Source organism: Calypte anna, chromosome 3 (genome assembly GCF_003957555.1).
Source record: "Calypte anna isolate BGI_N300 chromosome 3, bCalAnn1_v1.p, whole genome shotgun sequence".
In the NCBI taxonomy this organism is placed as follows: domain Eukaryota; kingdom Metazoa; phylum Chordata; class Aves; order Apodiformes; family Trochilidae; genus Calypte; species Calypte anna.
In genome coordinates this window covers 103,319,174-103,337,928 of record NC_044246.1, presented here as the reverse complement: position 1 = coordinate 103,337,928, position 18,755 = coordinate 103,319,174, and positions in this window count along the sequence as shown.

Sequence of the window (18,755 nt, the reverse complement as noted above, 5' to 3'; positions counted from 1 at the left end):
CATATCCTTTAACAGTTAGATACAGAGGAATAGATCAGTAATTTCAAGTTCATAAAAGGAAATTACATGCAGGGATATTTTTTGTTTATTGTTTCAGATTTTCTTTATTGCACTGAGCAATTTAATTCAATGCTTGCACTAAAAAAAGAAATTGGGTATTTCCAAAACAAACAAAAATTTCAGTTGCATAGTAACCAGCCCACATACTAAGCCCTAAAATATCAGGTCCAGAGGGCTCAGGACTTTGCCAATGAATCAAAGTATTCTTAATTGATTTCTTCATATGATAATAACTGCAAAAGGGATTTTAACCACTACATTACACAAAATGATCCCGTAGCCAAAATCTCTGGTGCCACTGAAGTCAAGGGATTTACAACACTGCAGAAGAGGATTCTCATTCTTCCCAAGGAGTCTGTCCTTGTGCAGCCTGCAGAGGGGAATTTGCCTCCACCAGGGAGGGGAAGTCTCACCAGGCAACAGGCTCCTTCTGTCAAAAAGCAACTTTAAAGCCATTGTGGACTTTAGATCCACAAAGTAAAAGGCCATAAGCATTAGAGGCATGGGGGGAGCCAGGGAGGCCCCTCAATGTTTGCCATCCTTCTAATATTACAGAAGAAAAAGGACACAGCTTCACAATTTTCCTCTGGGCATCTCACATTAACCTCAGTTTCAAAGGTTGTAGTTACTTTAACTGCCCTGATGATGTGGATACACTGGATATACATTTCAAGAAACTGGAAAGAAGTCCTGACACTGGTACAAAAGCCTTGCTAAGTATCACATACTGGGCACTATGGTCAGAAAAATACTCACCATTACCTTGAGCAAGGAGAATAGAAGGTTCTAAACCAAAAATTTCTTCCTCGCAGTTAGTTTTTTAGTGTATTTAGTGAAAAATAAGCAAATTAAGTTTTATATTCACAGCACGTGTTTTCTTCACAATCATGAGCTTCAGTGAGAGTGAGCTGATGTCAAAGTACTCTTTGGGATATTGAGTTTCTGCTTAATGTTTTGTGTACCCCAACCTGAGGCTTATACCACAATCATAGAATCGTTTGGGTTGGAAGAGGCCTTTAAGATCATCAAGTCCAAGCATTAACCTAGCACACTGCCTAGTTCATCACTATAGCAATATGGCAATGTTGATACTGTATAGTGAAAACAGTACTGTGTGTTCAACAGATGCAGCTGGAAATACCTGCTATAATACAACATTTTAAATAAGGTAAAGATCATGATCATTGCTGAATTCATGTTTGAGTGAGAAGAGAACATTTGACTTTTCCTGCGAAGTTTTGAGATTGTTTTGGTTGCAAACTTGTTTAATTTTGAAGAATGGCGTCAAGGTGTCATTTTTCAGATGTTTTATCAGCCTGAACACATTCAAGGGTTAAACTTCTTCACAAGAGAACAAACTTCAGAAGAGAATTATTAATCTTTTGGAATGACTGTAAGACTGTCAGTTCAGTAAACTGACAGTGGTGAATCTTTGCTAAAATGAGTTATATTTCATTCACACAAGTTGGTTTGCTCTCTACATGACCCCAGTTTTGTAACACTCATTCTTCAGGTTTGCCACAGTTAAGTTGGACTCAGCTGCTTGACCCATGTGCTGTTTTTCCTTGCCTCTCCATCTGTGCTTGCTGTGCCAAGCCCTTCATTCACTGTATTTTTTAACATATCTGTGGACATAACAGAAAACATCTCTTTTCACATCTTCAGGTCTATAAATTTATCTCTTGATCTTCTTAGCTGTAAAAGCACTGACTTTCCCTAATCCCAGTAACACAGCCAGGTTTGTCCAGTCTGTCTGGACCCAAATCTGTACCGGACAAGATGAATTCTCCCTTTTTCTGTGGTTGTCACTGAAGGACCAATTCTGCTTGTGGTCTCCAGAGTAGGCTATCTGACTTCTAAGGGTCTGTTTTCAACTGTTATGGTTGCTTGATCAGAGAAATAAATGGATGAAACATAGGTTTGGTTCTCTTGGAGCAGGTCTGGTGCTGGAATAAGACAAGATTCAAGAGAAACAGCTGGAGTCTGGTATGTAGGATTGTCTGGACTAAAGCCAAGGGGTTTAGTTAATGACTCAGCAAGACAGACTGCTCCATCAGTCTGGTGTCATCCAAGGCTGACAACTTTAGGGCCTAAGTACTCTGTTATTCATACTGGGATGAGCACAATTGGAAAAGATTTGTACTGTCTACAACCTTCAAAGTTCATTTATTCTGTCGAAAGTGATTTAATTAATCTGTAATCAGAAAAAATACAGATTGTAAGTGGCTTAGGGACTGCAGAACCTTTGAATCAGCCCATGCATCTCTCTCAGTCTGAGCAGCTCCATCTTTATAAACAGCCAATGTGAAGTTCTGTGTTGCTTTCTCAAGATATGTCAAACTTAAAGTCTAGAAGCCTACAGCCTTCTGTATTTTCTATCTTTACCTGAGCTGTACATAAAACAGCATGTGTGATATTAGACAAGAATATTCTGTTCCACAAGCGTCTATATTCTTAGTACTTGTGAGTGACCAACCCATTGGAACTGCCAACTGTGTCTGACTATAAGGGCTCCTTCTCTAAGACTTATCTTACTTGAGTTTTTGCTTTTGACCGTTTTGTTTCAAAATTATGATCAGAGTTGAACCTCACTTAAAACCAAGTAAGAACTCTTAGATAATATGAAGTTGAAAAGTTTGCCACCAGATGGCCACAGCTGTAGAAACCTCCTGCAAATTGCATGCATTAAAATCAATGCCCTTGGGATGTTCATGTTGACAAAGGGGTCAGGAAAATGCTGGATTAGGAGAGATGTGTGTGTGCATAGGGCACTGAGGTGGGAAAAACAACACTGAGGGCAGAAACCCTCCTTACTCTCTTAACAAGCATTAAGAGCCTGACCCTTAAAACAAACAAACAAACAAACAGACCTTATCTAGAATCACTGTTTGGGGTAAAGGGTTGGCTGAAAGAGGCACAAAACTGTTCTAACAGGAAGAAGTCTCCTCTTGTTTGCTCCCTCCTAAATTCAGCTCAAAGGAGCTTTGTGTAGTCTTTATAAATAAAAAAAGATTGGTGAAAAACTTAATTTTATCACTCAAATCTCCTAGAAGCTGACACAAGCTTCAAGGTTCATTTGTTTTGCCAACCAGGAAGGTCAAAGGAGGCCCTGTAAGAAGTCTATTATGGAAGTGCATTGGGAAGAGAAACAAAATCCTGAAGCAACAAACTGACAGAGATGAACTGCCACGGAGGCAGTGGGAGGACAGGCAGAAAATATCTGCATCTGTATTTGAAATTGTGTGGAAAACAAGGAAAGAAAGGGTCTTGGTAATCTGTAAGAGAAATTATGCCAAACAGGCAATATGTCTGGGCAGCCAGGATGATGAGGAAGAGCCTAATTTTGTAAGTACTGTAGAGAAAGAAGCAGCAGGACATCAGGGTGGGAAAAAGGAGTGAGAGAAATGAAAGGTGACATGAAGGTTGAGAGCATGAAAAGAGAAAGAAAATGTTTCAACCTCCAAAGATCCAACCCTGATTATGCAGCTGCCAGCCCTGCCCCTTTAATTAAGTAATTGATTAATTAAAATAAAGCACTTAATCTCTCCATTTACATATTATGCCTCCCACTAACCAGTGCTGACTGCAGGGCCCTCATCAGAAAGCTCCTTCCTATTTGAATTCATGTTGGTTCCCAAACATATTACTTTGTAAATAGGAAGTGACAACATTGGCACAGTGCCCGAATATCAGCCCAGCATTGCCATATGTCAGTATCATGCTAAACATAGGAAGCAGAAGACCCAACAATATAATTATTGAGGACATCTGTCAGCAGCACAAGCTACATCTGGGATTAGTGGCTGTAATACTGGAAAAACCAATAAGAAGCAGAGAGGAAAGTCCTTTTGTGTTGGCTTGGATTTTCAAGAATAGGAGCCAGATCCTCAGCTGGTGTAAATTTAAGGTGTTCGAAGAAGCTAATGAACCCAGCATCAACTGATACTGGCTAAGAATCTGACACTGAAAACAAGGCCAATGTCATTAAGTAACAGATTTAATATTTTCTGTTTAAAGGTAGAATGCACCTAGACAATCTGAGTTTACAATGTGGAAGATCATTTATTAGTGGAACCAGCAGGTACAGACTGTCTTTTATCTCAGATCTAAAGGATTGTGGGCAAGTTCAGAAAGTTCCTGCAGATCATTAAACATTCTCTTTAATGTGATTTGTACATCGAGCTCACAGCAGTGCAATTTTATATTTCAAATAAATTACTGGTAGGAAAAAAACAAAACAAAACAAAACAACAACAAAAAAAATCTTTTGAGCACGTTTAAAACTCACTAAAGATTCTTCAACCATGGAAGAGTTTATCTTGTAGTATGCACAGGCAGACTGTCCAGCAAAACCAGGGACACATACAGATTAAACCTATTTATTAATCTGAGGGCAAGCCCCTGTTGGGAAGCAAGTAGCTGCATTAGTGAAATGCTGCATTTGGGTTAATAACCCCCACAGAATTCATATAGTCATGTTTGTGCCATGCTGTGCTCATTCTAACATACCATGGCTCTCAGCAAGACTTAATATTTCAAACACTGCATCGCTCTAATATTGGTTATATAATATCTGGGCTGGAGGTTATCCACATTTTAATACATGGAAGAAAGGTTTCACTCCATGTGTCTGAATACAAGCCCTGAGGATCTCCAGGCAGCTCACAACCCTATCCTTTAAGCACCAAGGATACAATGAGGAGTTGCAACGTCCTCATCAACAGAGAAGTCAAAGGCATTACACTCAAGAAATTCTGAAAAGCAGACTTTGAGCAATAACAAGAGAGTTGTTTACCAAAGAAAGTGCCTTCTGATGTTTTAGAGGAGAAATAAAAGAGAAGAAAGGTTAATCTGCCCCTATAAAAGCTTTTCCTGCATGTGTCACATTAAAACTTTTCACGTACCTACACTCCTGATTAATGAGCAAGGGCATCTTTGCCCCTCAGTCAGGTTTGTAGTCAAGAGAAAATGAGCTCATATGCTGATCTCTTTCCCCATTTTTAAATTTTTTTAAATTTGAAAGATTTGTTATAGCCCTAAATCTGCAAGGTACATATGACCAAGAATTGCAATAAATGCAATAGAGTACAGAACTGACAGAATGTAGATTTTAAGGGTTTTTTTCCCCCTAAAACTGTAAAAAATCCTTCCTAATGTCAATACACTGAGAGATTTGAGGGATCTAAGAGAATTATGCCTCTTAACCCCACTTGTTCATCAGGAGGTTCATCAGGAGGTTCAGAGGGACACTTATGTTTATGGTTGTATATGTGCCTATATATGAGCTAAGTGTTTAAACTCTTCCTGCAGTCAGTGAAGATACAGTCCATAAAGCCTGTAGGTCTAGAGAGTGATTCAGCAGACTAAAGGGTTTACTTTAACTCTGATGCTTTGAATTGCCCTCCTGAGGTGTTTATTGCTCTCCCCTGACTGTAGAGGAAGCATATGGAGCCTAACGTCCTAACTGAATGCTTCTATACATTCCTACTTCCCCCCAACAACATACCCTTTCCAGGCTGGCAAACAAGGCAGCCAATTAACCAAGGTTAAAAATACAAGTTATGATGGTGAGAGATGGAAAAATTAATTCAGGAGAAAATAAATCTGATACAAACCCATGACTGAACTCAATCCATCCAAGTATGTTCATTTAGGTAACAAGTAAAGAGCAGTTTCTTTCCAGGATTTGTGTGTGCCTTCTCCAGACAAGCCAGGTGGGAAAAGAGGTATGAGCACTGTAATGAAGAGGGGCAAGAGAACTGAACGTACATTTGCAGTGTTTTGCTGCTTCAGAGGGCTGAACACTGCCTGTACCTCATGTGAGTGTGATGGATTAAAATTCATGATTCGTTCATTGCAAGTACTTTTTTGTCAAAGGCAGGGTCCGAAAGAGCACTTGTTTTGTTTAATACATTTTTTTAATACAACAGAAAAAAGTCCTCTAAAATAATTTCAGGTGTCCGGTTTCACATAATTCATCTTCTCTTCAAATGAAAAAATGAAACCCCCCCTAAATGTACATATTAGATAACAATGGCCAACTTTTTAGCAAATGGCAATTTTTTTTTCTTCAGATAACTAAGGATAGCTAGTTTTATTTTGGCAATAAATTTCAAGACTATAGAAATGGCTCAAGCAAACAACTTGATCCTGAAAACACAAATTTATCTGCATCAGTAAACCTATCCACCCTATTGACTTAAATTTTAAAAACCTGTATCTTAAATAGGAGCTGTTTCTAACAGAGCTGAAGTGAGACTGATACACACCCTTAGCTTGGGGGTAGATTTCATTATTACTATTGAGGGAAAACACCCAGTTCAGTATATTTCTGTTTCTTTCTGAAAATAAAAGACAGTTTAAGAGACTCAAACATACAGAATGAATACCTTATTCTTGGTTGATTGCAACTCTGTAGTCAGCTTTGATAGTCAAGTAGAAATTAGTGCTTGCATGAGAAGGAGTTTATAATGGAAACCACGAAGGAACTTTAACACTATCAGCGCTGCCAGAGAGTTCGTGCTCTACCCAGAGAGCTCATACAAGTACCAGTCATATGGGGAACTTTGCACCTATTGGACTTTTTCACCAAAAGATTAACTCTAAAATCTATAGCCTCAGTTTCATTAGTTTAACCATGTTTGAATGATCTGCAATTTTTAGGGGAATGTATGTTGAACACACATCTCTTTAGGAACTATTGGACCCATACAGCTTGTCTTTGCAGTGCTATAGACCTTATGAGCATTCACTTAGGTGTAGCATATTTAATTTTTTTAATGGGTTAATGCGTGTTCTTTCAGGAGAGTTTCTCTGTATACAAAGCAATTACTTAAACCAGAGCTTATTTAGCTCACCTAACCAGAGCAGCCACGTAATCTTTAGGCCTTTTCATATCTTGCCAGCGTTTTTATTAATGGAATAGGGTTGTTCCTGTCTTAAATATTCTTTTGCAAATGTTTCCAGGCAGAACAAGAATGTGAATAGCCCAGTGTTAAGCAATGAGTTCTGAACAGATTCTTATTCTCCTGTTTGATTTTTTGATAAGGGACCACATTTATAACATTGCATGTGATTTTTGGTTAAGGCAGCTAGCTAATATCTTAGTTCTTGCAGGGAGGATTTGAGGAAGAAGTAGAAGATGGAGTCAGGAGTTTTCTTTGTTCACATTTCCAAAATACTCCCAAAAGCACTATTCTTACTTTTTCTTTGAGGGTTTTTGTTTTTTTTTCCCCAAGGCCTAGCAGAATTTTAACTTTCATCTTATTTCTCAATGTCCTGCCACAATGTTTTGCTGCTTGGATTCTTCCTCTCCTTCCCCTCATGAGGGCACATGCATGCACATGCCTTTACACAACTATACTGAGCAGTAAAGAAGACAGATGCAAACCTTTGTTAAACCCCAAACTGTATATCCTAATCTACTCCTGGAGCCTCACATGCAACAGCTGCTTTTCAGCTACCAGTTTTACAAGGGCATTTCATTACTCCCTAATGGCAGCTCTTTGTTTACAGAATTAATTCAGTTTCACACAACCCACGGGATAATGGTATTTACTAAAAATAAATTAATAAAAAGGATCATTATTCTATTTCTGTATTTGTAGAAGCCAAGGACTGACTCTCGTTTTGATCAAGCCTGGCTAAAATCACAGGAATTCTGCTGACATCAGAGGAACTACCTTACCTGCCGTAAGCTAATAAAGAATTTTTTCATATGGTATGGGAAGCATTTTATTTGACATTAAGACTGTAAAAACAAAGCAGTCACAATGCCTTTCCTACTGTACATTCAGTAATCACTCACCCCTGCCTCATCAAAACCCCTGTCAGGGCACAGTAGGACATGACTAATGTCTATTATATATTTGTTTATTCCTCTCCTTCCCAGGCAATAATCATGTGCAATGACCAATGGAGTATTTAGAATACACCCTGTACACTTACACTAGTCAAGCTAAGGTCAAAGATGTGCAGATTGCTTTTGCAGCAGGAGGTGGTGAGGTTTCTTGTTACTCTTCGTTCCCGTGGGAATTTATTTCCCATTTTGGGTCAGTGCTGAGGGAACTCTGGCTCTTGCACTGACACCCTTACAGATGTTTTACCAAAGCAGCTGCTCTGGCTGGGAAAATTTGAATATACTAGTGCTACATGTCTCTTCTCTCACTATGCTACTGGTGGGCTTGGTTTACCTCTATTTCTTCCTCCTTCATGCAAAATGAGGTCTTGCTTAATTTTGCATTTCCCACTTCTAAAGTAAATGTAAATCCTTTAAGCAGCTTCAGTGGAAATGTCTTTATTTAATACTGCACCGTACAGGAAGCTGCCCCTCTGAAGTACTGCTGTTTTCTACCTCATTAATAGAGACTATATTCTCAGAAAGAATAACTTGGAGTTTTACAGTTGTTGTAAACTAACCATCCAAAGGCATGAAATGCAGAGGAACATAAAAATATTGCACAGTGGGAAAGCAGGGAGAAGGAAAGCAAAGAATATGGAAAACATACATATATGGGGGAAATTCAGCACAATGGAAGAAAAATGTTAAAAAAACCCCATACTTAAAAACAGAACATTCCACATTTGAAAAGTACTGTAGTTGTGATAACACTCATAATGAGTAAAATATAATTACAAGGTAGAGAATTTGAACAAAAGAGATGCTTGAATGGTTGGCATGTTGGCTTCCCTCACTAGCAGTATTATTATTTCAAAGTAGTGTTGAACAGTTCTTTAGTCAATTCTGTGAGGAAGATTACAAACCCACAATGCCAAATATTATTTGCCAACAGGCTGGTCCCAGGGTCTGATTTTTAAAAAGTTTTTGCATAGCTGTGTACATGCTTAATTCTTACAGCAACACATTGCCTTCAACTTGGATTAATAATTGCATTGATTTAGGTTAAAATTTTGTGATCTGATTCTGCAATTAGGAAAAAAATATCTGTTGCTGATACGTCAGATTCCTTTAATTTTTTTTCTTCAGTGAAATTCTTTGATACCATGGGTTCTGAAAACAATTTTTAATGCTGGCTCCTCTGCAAGTTATCTTCATTTGTGGAATGTTATCTCCATTTGTTTCTTATATGTCTTTTCTCAAGACTTTTATTCTTCACAAAGAAATACAGAACTGCTCTGACAGAAACACATTTCTTGACAGAATAATTAAAACTATCCTGCCTGAGTAAATCTGAGAGCTCTTTTCCTGATAGTGCTACCTGTGAGCATAAAGGAATCTATTTTGTTTGTGTGGCTTGGAAAAATGTGGGCTAGGGTGTAAAAGAAGGCAATTATATTTAGACCTAGAATCTTATTAGTCCTCTGATTTTCAAGAGACAGATAACTCTCATCTCAGAGGAAGACTTATTGTTTTCTTTGAATATACATAAGGGCCTTGAGAACTGTAACCATAAGGGGGACCTGGATGCTCACTTGCTTCACCCAAAACATCCCAACATCTGCTACCCTGGAAGGCAAAGCACTCCCTGGGTTTTGACACTCCCAAAGTGCCTAAACTGCTTCTAAGGGCCAAATCTGGCAAGTGTGTCATGCACTTATTTCCCAGAGTATTCCTAGAAAGACAAAAAAAAACCCAAAACTGGTTATAAGCCTTTTTTTCACTTATTCTCCCAGAATGAATGTGCTCTGTGATATAAAGTGCTCACTCTCATCTGCTTTATTGCATTTCTGTTACTAGATAAAGACATAAAACCAAGTTCTTTAGAACTGATTCTTTTCACCAGCAGACAGCTAAAAAAGTGGAACTTGGCACAAGAAGGGCATATAGACATTTCTGAGGGAATGTACCAAAAGTCTTCAAACTAAAAAAATAACCCCAAACCAAACCCAACCATGTAAAATGCCCCTTACTAGAAAAGCAGCTCACATGACTTTGCAGCACCTTGGCAAAATTTCTGTTGCATACTTACCCCAACGTCCTAGTCCTGTGTTCATCCATATGATGCTCAGGTCGTCCAAACCTGATTGAACTGGCACACCTGTGTTTCCTTTGCAGGGAAACCAAGGATGGGAGGGAAGAGCAATCAAGTTTCAGCAAGGCCAAGGCACAAATTTGAGATGAGCATCAGACAAAGTCTTAATAGATACCTTAACTAATTTTTTTAAGATTCTTTAATACTAACCATTTGGTCTTTGTAAAGCATCCAAAATGTGTATGCAGTAATATTCTTTGGGTAAAGCAGCTCCAAAAATTCTCTTCTTCGGAGTCTGATGGTCTTTTCTGAGTCTATTATTGGAATACATGTAACACATTTTCCTGTTTTTTATATTATTTAAATGCAAACTTTAAAAACACTCGAAAAGACTGTTGGAAAAAGACATATCTGAAAAATGTGAAATCGGTAAAGCTGATCAGTAGAACTTTGGTCAGCTGGTTTAACAATGCTGCCTTTAAATCCTGTAGTGTTAAACCCATTATGTATTTAAAAAGGCTCTATGAAGAGAAGCCTGAAAGATTATGGCTTGGATAATGGGACAATAATTTCAGAGATTTAGAGATGTGTGAGTCTAAGTCTAGGATTTATACACATTCCTGGTATTTTCCCATCTCAGTGGCATATTTTCCCATCTCTGCTTAAATAAAATGGAGTGGGAGAAATCAGCCACACCAGATGATTCATGTATACTTCTGCCTCCACTCAACTCATATTTTAAACAACATTTCACTGGAGTTTATAATCAAATGCTTATATATTTTTCTTTATGGTATTGGTAAGCAATGGTCCCTTTGTCTACAGTCTGTCTCATAAATATAAAGTCAACTGTTATTTCAAGTTGTATTAGATCTAGGTATAGGAGACCTTTGTTAACCTAAATAGTTTAAAATTCTCCTGCTTATTACTAATTTTCTTAAAACCCTGGAGTTAAATTTACATTGGCAAGTTCATAGATTGCTCTTTGCCAAGAGAAAACTCATATGGAAAAAGACATTTCACATCCACATAGCTGATTAATGTCTGATAAAGCAATTGAATAATGTGTTACCTTTACAATATGTATGTTTTTACTCTGGGGGTGATAGTAAAGGTTAGATAGTTGAGAAGAAAATCTCCTTAGGAAAATGGAGCTTAGGAATTAAAATGTTTTAAACTGTCTATGTTTATACTGTCAACACATTCTTATCCTCTCTGAACAACCTGGATATCAAAATGCAGCTGTCTCGATCTTTGTTCTCTTTTGAATTTTCTGATTTAAAATACATCACATTTATCACAATCACTGTTCTTTTCATTTGGAAAAACAGATTTTTCCCTACCCTTTTTATGTTTTGTTAGAATCATGCAGATTGTGGAAATTGCATTATTGTAGAAATTCAAAAGGATACATATGAAGTACTTCAATGAACAATCCATACACAGACATAGAAAGCAGCAAAAATGAAGGACTATCAATTAAAGCCGTGCCAGGCTCCAACTGAGAGGTAAGAGCTATGACAAATACGATAAAATAGAAGAATCAATATTGCCAACAGAGCTTCACACTGTGAAATACAATTAGAAAGATATGGATCTAGTAGACCTTCTGAACCTCTAGTTTTTAAAACTTTCTTTACAGCTGTAGTTCAGAAGCAAACCTGATTTTAAAATGGGATCTGGAAATAGTTGTAAACCTGTAACATGATGTGAGACCTCATTTGGAGACAACTCCAGGCAAACTGTACCCAGGAAATCTGGGGTGGATGTGCCTGCCTGGTAGGGCACTTGCAATATCTGTTATACCTTTAAGCCTGGCCAACTTAATTTACCAAACTGCACAGAACTGACCAGTGATCCACAGAGTGACTGTGTCTGTGCTTTCAATAGGCCTGGAAGTCACCATCAGGACATGTGCAATGACCACCTCTGTGATTTCTGGATGTCAAATAGTCTGATGGGTCGTGAATCAGTCTGGAACAAATTTATTTCATCTAGCAGGAGGTGGTAAGAGGCTAACATAACGTTAGACCCTACAATAAATCAGGCTGCAGATTGATGTGTCCCAGGCTTCAGCTGGAAGTGGCTCTGACCTTCAAGTGCTCTAGCTTTCATTTCCAGATTTTTTCCATGTATCATTCCACAAAAACTTGCTATGAAAAGAAGGCATTTGCCACATAATCAGGGAATTCATCAAATAGATGTCATTGTCAAGAAATTTTTCTTGGTATCACCCTCTTGAATTGCTCCAGTTTTATCTCTGTGTAGATATAGAAATAGCTCTGCACTTCTTTGATGTTTTCGTTATCTGGTTATTTGTGAACTATAGAACTGTCTACCACTGTTCAAATACATGTATTTAATCAGCATTTCAAGAAATGCTGATTATTGTGTCAATATGAATGAAATTGTGAAGAAATGAAATTGTGTCAATAGAACAAGCATTACTTTTTACAATCAAATATTGTGCTGATAGCAATTGTTCAAATATCAGTGACTAATTCCATCACCGGTTCACATTCTGGCAAACATATAAAGTTTATTTATATATACTTATTTTTAGCCAGTTCTTGCAGACCAGATATCACATTCCTTTGTTACTTCCTATCTGACCAGAGTGTAATTTTTTTCTTTTTGATCACTTTCCATGAGCAGATTCCCTTGGTCCTTTTGAGTCATATTGGAGGACATTAAGACTACATAATATTAATACATACAGCTATGCCTGAATAATGGAATTATTTCCCTGTTAAAATATTCACAGCTTTAACTGAGCTGCATTTGTGTAACAGCCGTGGCTCACTTACCCACCTAAGACAACATTTTGCTGTACAGTTTTGTGATTTGTCATTAGTCAGCAAGTCTGCCTTCTGCCACCAACTGACTTACATTCTTCCCATCTGTTACCCATACCCACTTTAATCATCAGGCACAATTGCAAACACAACAACAAATACTTTTATTCATGGAGGGTCTGCCCTTTCCATCGTTGTCAGAATTTTTGAGAGGTAATGTTTTCAAATAGTTTTCTTTACAGATTACTTCAAAAGATCTGTTTCTGCATACATCAGTGGTTTTTTTAATGTTAGGTTCTAGATGCAATAAAATCAAGTAGTAATTAAAATGAAACCATAGTTTCATACAGATTTCTCTAATGAATTTTTTCACTTGAATATTTGCAAAATGGAATGGTGTTTTTTTTTACCATTTCTTCAACTGTAATGTAGTCAGTGATTTTGCAGTAACTCAGTACTTATACATTGCATGCATCACAGCATTGTCAGTTATTAGAAATATCTGAACTGGAAAAGCAAATAGAAATGAGAGATAATTAAAAATTATTATAAAACTAAAAGAAAATAAGGTTAAACCCAACAATCAAGACATAGTGGAAAAAAACCCCAGAACAATTGAACAAAATTTAGAAGTATATTAAGAACTAAATAATCATTATTTTTGTAGGGAAATTAATGATCTTAAACTGAATTCTAATCTCTGTTAACTGATTAACCCTCTGAAGAATTAAGATGAAAAAATCAAGCTGTGTAAAAAGAATCCTTATATAATTTTTTTGTCTACTTAATTTACATGCTAATGGTTTTAAAAATTCATCTTACATATGTTAGACATAATCTGAAAAAAAGTGCTTTTTTTCTCATTTAAAATTTTGAAAATAAGATCTGAAAATTTAAAAACCTGTATTATAATTTTCATGGGTTTTTTGTGAACATCTGATGCTGGATTAATTTTTTTTCCCCCTCATATTAACATCTACTATTTGTTCTTGTTTATGTGCTAAGGTTTTGGTGGCATGTTGGGGCATGTTGGACAGAGCTATTTCCAGCTTGCTCCAAGAGAGACCTCCTGCTGGACAAAGCTGAGCACATCAGTGATTTTGGTAATATCTCTGTGCCAGTGTATTAGAGAAAGAGTAAAATAAGCTATGCAGCTGGTGTAAAAAAAAGTGAGAAAATGCCAAACAACTTTTCAGACACCAAGCTCAGTGAAGACAGAGGGGGAGGATGTGCTCCAGGTGCAGGCATTCCCCTGCAGCCCTGGTAGAAGGCCATGGTGAAGCAAGTTGTCCCTCTGCAGCCCATGGAGTGTCTTAGGGCAGATATCAACCCTGCAGCTTGGGCAGGACCCCATGCTGGAGAAGTCTCATGGTGGGACCTGTAGCCCATGAAGAGGACCCCACAGAATAGCAGTTTTCTGGCAGGACCTCTGGCCCATGAAGAACCTAGGATGGAGTTACCTGTTTCTGAAAGATTGTACCCTGTGGGAAGGACCCATGCTGGGGCTTGAAGTCCTGCAGCCCATGGGAAGGACTCACACTGGAGAAGGTGATGAAAGGCTGTGCCCCCATGGGACAGATCCCAGCCGGGGGAAGAGCACAAAGAGGAAGGAATGGCTGAGATGAAGCATTACAGAGTGACCACAACTTCCATTCCCCATCCACTGCTCTGCTCAGGGGGAGGAGGTAGAAGAGTTAGGAGGGAAGTTGAGTCTGGGAAAGAGAGAAGGGTGGGGAGAAGTTGTTTTTGAGTTTGCTTCCTATTTCTTACTATCATTTCTGACTATCCTACTTTGTTACTCTATACATATGCTGAGACATGGCACTGGTAGGCATTTGAGAGGGGCAAGGCCTGCAGAGATATGAGGATTGTTTGGGCAGAGGAAGCTAAACCTGATGAAGTTAATATTCATATTATCTGGCTGGAACAGGCGTTGCTATGTACTGCTCTATCACTTGTAGCTGGGTTTCCTCTGAGAGAAAGCTGGTTGGGTTATTTCAGCAAAAGACAGGAGGAATGGACTGGCACATACCCAATGCATATAAGCGGGGGACCAGATCTGGAACCAGCTGCCAGACCTGGAAGATAACTATTGACAAGTGCAGGTGCATCCCAAAGCTGGAATGTGAAGGGGCAGGATACATGATAGGAGGGGCAGGATACATGATAAGAGATCAAGAAGGATTGAGAGGGCTGGGACATCATCTCTAATGAATGGAAAAGGAAGAGGTAACACTCACAGGGAAAAAGGCAAGGAATCTGAAATATTAGTAAAGATTTTGTAATTTCTTTCCTCATTTTCCTGGTATTTTATTATTCTCCTTCCAATTTATTTGCTTTCTTTATGATCTGAAGTACTGCAGCCCTTCTCTGTCTATGTTGTGTTTTCCAGGTCTCTTAGTTTGAACATGCTCAAACACCATGAATATGTTAATTTGAAAAAAAGTCTACTTGGCTTTCTACAAAAAGATCTTGCATCACCTCCTGGAGTCAAATCTATCCCTGGATTTTCAGTACTCACATTTCAAAGCAAGAGTTTTCCAGCTTCTCTAAAATGTGAAGCTTTTTTTTTTTTTTTTTTTTTTTTTCCCTTTTGAAGCAACTGTTCCACATTTAAGCCTCAGGCTTCACCTCTCCATTCATTTATTGACAACCCGATCTTTCAGTGTTTTAGATTGCCTTTTCTGGCAATCTCAAGAAAGGAACAAAAAAGTCTTGGTGTCCAGTAAGAATTAATTTCTTTCCTACCTCTGATCCAGAGTAGGGCAGAACCATATTAGTTGTGTTCTTGCTGCTATGAAAAGCTTATTCAGCCTAGGACATCCCTAGATAAATCGGTCATAATGTAAGCTTTAATAGCTACCAATATACATATTAAAAGATTCTTGGTCAGAACTTCAACTGAAAGAAACACATTTATGACCAACATTTAACAAATGTTCTTCATTTGTCAGTATTTGAATTTCTTTTTTGAGGCATCTGAAAATCCAGCAAAATTCCCACATGTAGCTGGTCGAACTCCTGTGGAAAGTAGATGTGGGAAGGGTATGCCTTCTTTTTGAGAGAAAACACTCTTCTTTTGTTTCTGAGTATTTCACATAATCTTATCTGACCTGATTTCTTTGTTTGACAGCTTTGTGATTGGATTTTCTAATACAGAAATATCTCAAAATATCTATGTGTCGCATCATCTTGCCTTTGTGGTTTGTGTAATGAAATGCTTTTAAGACCACAAAGTAGAATTATAATTATTAATCTAAAACATTTTTTTAATTTAAATTTCAGTAGAAATCAATTTATTTAGGTTTAAATGGCTTTTTGGCATAATTGCAGTATTTTTGTTAAGTGTTGACACTGCATGTTGCAAACTGGCTGTGCAATGCTGACACCAGCAAGTCCAAATGCCAGCCAATACTATACACAGTAGTGGCCCTGGGATAAGGATAGCAAATGAGCATGTATCTAATTAAAGTTCTCTGATAGGATTATATCAGTTGACATGTTGCCACATAAATCAATAGCTGGGTTTTCTTCCCTCCAAAAAGCCTCCTTTTTGCTGAGGAAGCTATTCACTCTTAGCTAGAAAGTCAATGTTTTAGGCAGATGATTGATTCGCCCTACATTTTATGCATTCAGATTCAAAATACAAACAACAGATGGCTTTCTCAACAGTCCTAAATCTAGATTTGATTGCTGTAATCCACTCAACACTGCTGGAATTCAAACCCTCTAAATTTACGACCACTTCTGGATCTCTCAGTTTCTCCACTTTAAACAGAACCTGCTCAGTTTTGCGGGTGCAGTAACAGCAGATTTATACCTCCATGAGGAGTATGTTAAGGCAAGGACTATTCTGTCACTAATAGCTGCCACTACAATGGGCAAAGTCACCTCACACTGTACAGAACCTCATTAAGAGTGACCAGAAGAAACCAGGCCACTCTCCAGATTACACCCTTCATCAGCTGGAGCCTCCAATTGGAACACGTTACCTGGAGCTCTTACTTGTTTGCATGGAAGATCTTGGGCTGGGCCTGAGAGGATCTGGCTTTTAATTAGGTAATTATAAATCCCTAATTAAAGGCTGATAATCTTTCCAATATCTCATCTTTAGAGCCAACTAGACCAGATGACTTGGACTTATCCTTATCCTTGAGAAGAATGAGGTTTTCCTTCCAGAGATAAGAGTTGTTGTCTGTAGATCATGAGTGATCTGGTGTAAAGATTACATTTATTTCTTAAGCTGCTTAGGCAAGGCATTAAGCTTCATTTTTTAAATTGTAAACTGTGAACATACTACAACATACTTTCTATAGCTGAATGACTGTGTACAACAGCAATACCAAATTTTTTAGGAACAATTGTATCCATGCACATTAACTGTTATATTAAAGAAAATTGTTTTTCCATATGGAATGTAGAAATTCACAAAATTCAATAAAGATCTATTATAAGCAAGAGGAAAATTCAGCACATATATATAAAGTGAAATGTCCTGCTGTTTCTTTAGTGAAAGCTGGCACTAATGAAAGATAGCAGACTGTTACACTTAGTCTGGGAAACTACTCACAGGAGCAGTTCAGCTTCAGGAGTCACTTAAATCCAGAACTTCACTGGTGAAAATTAAAAAAATTACCAAGATCACCCAAAACAATTAGTTTAAGGAATAAAAAAGTCTACTTAAGAAACAGACTAAATGTGAGGAAATAATAATGGAACTATAAAAGAGGTTACAGAGATTTTCAAAATAAGAATTATTGCTTAGGAAAAGTGACATTGACTAAAAAGACCTCACAGGGAACAATTGCGCTCAATAATCCTAAAATTAATTGAAATGGTTTTGATTAGTTTTGGGCTACATGAACTATATTTGTTTACATAAAAACATGCAATACTTTTTCAGTTTTGGAAAGACCATTTTTCTCCCCATTCAGATACATTCTCCACCAAATAGCTGAAAACCCCATGATTTGGCTTAGTGAATACTATATAAAACAAACTAAATATTGCTTCTTTTGAAGCATACAGTAGCTTTGGATTTATGCAAATGTATAGGACAAAGATGTTACAGTCTAAGCCCTCTGTGCCAATCTCTATGGCTAATCTGAGGCCTTGACCAATTTCATTATTAACAGGCACTAAGAAATTGTTCTTCTAAAATGTTCTCTCAACCACACTAAAATGTTTTTGACCAAAAGTGCAGTGCTGAGAAGCTTAATAGTCAAGAATTTTTAGAGACATCTCCAAATAAATGCTGGAGCAGGGAATGTGAATGCCATAAACCGGATATGAAGAAAAGAAAATGCATGGACATGAGAGAAAGTGGAAATGTATGTGGAATTTACTTCCTTTGAATGATCTGTTCATCTTGAAGTCAGGAAATCCAGGATATTGCAATTTTAAAATAATTTTTGAACTGTAGGATGAAAATGCAGAGTTAAGTTCAGGAAATAAAATAAAATAAAAAATATTGCAGAATTAGTTCACCTACACTGTGAGTGCTCTTTCATGTTTATGACCTCTCTTTGGAAGCTCATCCAGATCACCAGGAATTCAAAGGAGGGGGTAGAATTTTTCTTTGCAGCTCCCTTTGTATTCAACTGAATGTATGGGGATGACTTTGAATGCAAACTCTGGTTATAAAAAATCCATTTTATTGATGCATACGTATATAATTCTTATATATATGGATGGAAAGCTATAGTAGTTTCACAAGGAACCTATAAAACTTACAGATCCTCAAAATGAATCAGTTTTGGGAATGAGAACTTTTAAATCATTATGATTAATTTTTTAATTAGGCTTGAAGGATGTTTAAGAGAACACCACTTAAAAATCTACATTGCACTTGTAAGTTCTACATTTTTCATACCTCTTCATGCACAATTTTAGATAGGCATTTTATTCTTCACCATTTTTAGAAGAATCCTAACATAAAATAATGACTGGATAGGTGCTGTCTATATGC